Source organism: Portunus trituberculatus, chromosome 46 (assembly GCF_017591435.1).
Source record: "Portunus trituberculatus isolate SZX2019 chromosome 46, ASM1759143v1, whole genome shotgun sequence".
Taxonomy (NCBI): Eukaryota; Metazoa; Arthropoda; class Malacostraca; order Decapoda; family Portunidae; genus Portunus; species Portunus trituberculatus.
In genome coordinates, this window is record NC_059300.1 from 24,221,331 (window position 1) to 24,226,330 (window position 5,000).

Below are 5,000 nucleotides of genomic sequence, written 5' to 3' on the forward strand. Positions count from 1 at the left end.
ATTTCGTCTTTTTTGTAATAAGAATCTGTACAAAATCACCGACACGGAAAATATGTACGGTACGTTATTGCATTAATAAATAATACGAAAATGCACTATTTCAGCACTTGGGTCTTTTAATCACTTCATTCAGAGGGAAAGAAATTTACAATAAGCCGATAGACAATAACAAATAAGTAAGTAAAATACTGACAGATAAGATATAAAAACAACTCGAAAATCAATACAGATCACATTGTTATGACTGAAGTGACAATGCAACACAACACAGCGACGCAGACCATTACGACCACTGACCACAATGACATTTTGCTTTACCCTCCACGTGACCACCATTGATCTTGGCGGCTTGAAAGAGATTAGGTACGTTTCCATTTTCGATCAGTATATTATTTTTTTTTCAATGTTATTCCTTCCCCTTCGTGCATTTTTCTTTTCTTGCTATTTTCATGAAAGTTGCGTTAAATCTGACGATCTTAGACACTTATCTATACCTACATACTTATCTTTAATTCACCCCATTATTTATTCATTTTTTAAAACTCCGTATTGCTGGTTACTAAGAACATTATGGTAACGTGCCCTTCACACACACACACACACACACACACACACACACACACACACACACACACACACAATGTACAATAGGCAATGCGCAAACCAGGAAGCCACCAAGAAGATCCGTAATGAATGAGCTAATTGAGGATCACGTTATGTCGTCAGGGAGAAAGAGGCTGCGGTCGTCTTCAGCATGGTGGAAAGTATCCCAGGCCGACCACAAGCACCCCGCCAGCCAGCCAGCCAGGCACCGAACACCGCGCAAAGTGCTGTACTGGGTGGGGGGCAGCCGGGGTGTGGAGACAACAAGACAGGAAAGGGGAGGACGAAGGTGATAAAGAGGTACAGGAACAAGAGAAGAGAAATATAATAAATGCGGATATATCGTAGATTTCGATTGTTACTAAAGTAGTGAAAAGGAGGAGGAGGAGGAGGAGGAGAAACGGAATGAAGAGATATAGTTCGGATGAAAGAGAATATGAAATGAAAAAAGATAAAAATAGAAAATGAAAAAAATAATGATTAACTATAAGTAGAGAGAATAATACAATAAATATGGGTATTATAATGAGGTAAAAAAAAAAAAAGCGAAAAATATTTGATTTTTACTGAAGAGAGAGAGAGAGAGAGAGAGAGAGAGAATCAGGGTGACCTCCGCTCGCCGTTCCAAGCACAGCGTCGCGTCGCCTCGCCTCGCCGGTTTCCAGATGGCTGTGATACTAAGGCCAGGCACCGCCACCACCTGCCTCTCATCCTCATTGCGCCTCACATTCCTATCGTCAGACCGAGTGCCTCCTCCAACTCTCGTCATTCCCTCTGGCAATGCAAACACCTCTCTCTCTCTCTCTCTCTCTCTCTCTCTCTCTCTCTCTCTCTCTCTCTCTCTTCACGCTTTTTACCACACGAGTAATCCAGTCAAAGTATTTACGAGTTAAGCACAAGCGATTCACTGAAGGACATTGCTGTGTAGAAATTCGTATCACTTCAGAAGCTGGAAATATTTACTTCGCTCTCTTCATAAACAAAGAATCGACGTGATTTTTGCTACCTTTTTTGGAAATCGCAGTCACTCTTATTTTCCTATTTATCGTACTAAAAGTAAAGAAGATAAAGCAGAAAATATTTATTTACTTACTTACAGCGGTGACAAAACTGTTATAGACTTCGCTCGTGATGAATTTTTTTTTTTACCCAACGCTCATATAAGCAACTTGATAATCTGGACCGCTGCTTTGAAGAGTTTGGGGGCACACAGGGATTGTTCGAGTGTCCATCTCTCTCTCTCTCTCTCTCTCTCTCTCTCTCTCTCTCTCTCTCTCTCTCTCTCTCTCTCTCTCTCTCTCTCTCTCTCTCTCTCTCTCTCTCTCTCTCTCTCTCTCTCTCTCTCTCTCTCTCATGAAGAAGAATGTGTATCGAATCATCACAAGAATCATAAAAACACCACTGAAAACCTGTAGTAATATTCAATACAATCGTTCAGAAGTATTCAAGATACAAGACACAGAAGCGTTTTGAAGTAGTGTTCTGAGTGCATGATGTGGGGGAAAGGCAAAGTGAAACTGTATTGTATTTTACTCGTCAAACGAGAGAGAGAGAGAGAGAGAGAGAGAGAGAGAGAGAGAGAGAGAGAGAGCTGTGGAAATGTTACGTAGAAAGTGAAGTAATATTCCTTCATCTTCCGCTTTTCCTCACCACTCACAGCACACTTTGCCTCGCCTGTTGACACATTCACGGGGAAGTAATGGAGCAAGGTGTTCTTATAAAGATGTGTGTTAATACAATTCTTACAGATCTCACGTTTGCTCTCTCTCCCAGTCTTGGAAAATAAATAAATAATACTGTAAATTATAAACTAAAGTCTATATGGAAAAAAAATAAAAATAAACTGACAAGTGTAAATTGATAGATGTACAAGACTGAGTAAACATGAATGAATAAATAACGGGTAAATACATACTTTTGATTAATATAATATAATAATCTGTACAAAAATCAGGAAAACGAATGAGCAACTTAACAAAATAAGAAGTAAAATAAATGAACAAATAAGATAATTATGAAGGCAAGCAAAACCTGTCGTCGCGGCGCCGCAAAGCATCCACTCAATCACTCACTCAATACATTACTTGCTACACATGCCACATCATGGCAAAAAAATAACTAAGTAAATAAATAAATAAATAAATAATATATATATATATATATATATATATATATATATATATATATATATATATATATATATATATATATATACGCATTGTTAAGCTGCTGACAGTATTGTTTATTCACATAGTATATGTTTTACAGCCTGAAGGAACCACAACAACGGCCAGCGGTTGAGGCTGAAAATTTGCGGTCTGTGTGTTTATTACAGTCGTATTTTGTAGTGAATGGACTGAGGCGATCATCTGCAAGGTGGCAAATTTATATTAGTAATGGGTAAGACCCGGCAACATCCAGGCAGCGTGAAACAATGCTAAGTACGCGTATGCTTTGCATAACTTGGCTGAATACCTCCACATCCTGTAACAAGACACCGCGCCAAATTCAATCGGGGCTTAAAAGAGACCGTTGCTCTAAACATAACCAAATGACCTGCAGCCAGTCTGCCACAGATCTGGAACAGGAGGACGACAACAACAATGACAACCACCACCACGACAGCGCCAGGCAACTCTCATCTTGTTTCAGCCACACTTGACAGCACAGTCTTGGTTTGTGATGATCAAACCTTTCCCCGACGCAGAATGGAAGACCAGAGCCTTGCGCCACACCACGCTACACAGTACATTGCCTCGCGTTGCGCCACACAACGCTTTGCCGCGCTAGTCGTGTAGATTTGTTCTTTATGCTGCACCGTGAACTAATGCAATTTAGCACTCAAGTGTGAGGATCTGTTGTCTTCGCTGTTTGCTCTCTGTTTTACATTCTAATAAAAAAAGGCATTCTATGTCAATAAGCAAATATTTCAAAAGAAGCATGGAGAACATTAACCGCTCTATTCATTTCGACAAACCACTAACGAAATAATTACCACTATGCCTGAATGATTCCCATCCTCTGTACTTCCTCTAGCTCTCAGCCACCGTGGAACCGATAACTAATGACAGGAAAACGTGCCGGCAATAACGTTATGTCAACGATCAGCAACTCACTGAACGAACACTCACCGCACAGTAACCTTGAGTGCCATTCAGTGACATATCTTATCAGACAATAAATTTATCCATACACCATCCATTAGTACACTGCTTTGTGGCTCCTAGCGTCCGACACCCAGCACTGACAAACAAGAATCCATCCATCACAGCTAATCAACCGTTGTGTTTACCTATAACAAATTTTACTGCCTGTACCTGCCTCCACAACACACCTGGAGTATCCGTCATTAACAACCCATAACAGATGTTGCATTCAACGAAAACATTTCAATGTACGCAAACCTTCCTTTTCATACATTTGTACTCGCATTCCTTCCCTCGCTGGACGAGAAAAGTTAATGATGCCTCCGTTGCCACGCAGTCTAAATTTGCCCCCGCCCCAATCCTCCTTTATTTCTGTGGGACTTTCTCTGGAGACGTCCCCGCCAGCCCAGAGCGTGACTCTCTCCAGCCACTTGCTGGGGTGTAACAGAGCGAGACCGACCACACGCCCCTATCCGCGCCCCTCTTCCTCACAGGTCCGGCCCCGGGCGTGTCTTACAGAGGCTGGTGCGAGAGAGAGAGAGAGAGAGAGAGAGAGAGAGAGAGAGAGAAACTGGAGGGAAGGAAGCTGCGCAAAGGACAGAGTAAACAGATGATGGAATAACAGTGCCAAAACTACACAGCAGAACCAGACGCGAGGCTGATTTCGAGAAGGTTGAATGCGCGTGAACAGAGCGAAGAAAAACAGGGATGTAAAGCGGAATAGACAGAAAAAAAAAGGATAAAAAAGTGTAAACGTGAGACAGAGGAAAAAGAAAAAGCTTGATAATCAATATAAAATAGAATAAAAATAGCTGGAAACTACGTGAAGAGGAGGAAAAACTTTGGATAAATTGAAATGTAGACGACGAAAAATAATAAAAAAAAGGGAGGAAGAAGCAAGAGGAGTCACGAACGTAACACCAAAACCGAACTGACAGACGTACGTGTATGAAGACTAGTTGGTTATCACACATCCTACACTGTTCACTCATCACCACTGAGCGAAAGTTGTAGCGATTAGAGAATGATAAGTTGTCACTTGTCCCGCCCGCCTGCCGCGAATCTCACCACAGATACTTCCTCCACCCTGTGCTCTCCGTCATTGTGATTCACGCAGGCGAGAAGTGAGCGGTTATCTGGAAATCTCGCCTCGCAGCACCTGGCTCTCCATGGTAACCTGAGCCACACCGGTCCTTGCCTGTCTTGCTGCGTACCTAAGAAACTTGAAAGGTCTGACTTACACTTGTCTGG

At 41.8% G+C, this 5,000-nt stretch overlaps 1 protein-coding gene across 1 annotated transcript in view; it reads right to left on the reverse strand.

Annotated features, from left to right (window-relative positions):
- Positions 1 to 5,000, reverse strand: part of LOC123520199 (CAP-Gly domain-containing linker protein 3-like) — a 31,964-nt gene that overhangs the window by 19,927 nt on the left and 7,037 nt on the right.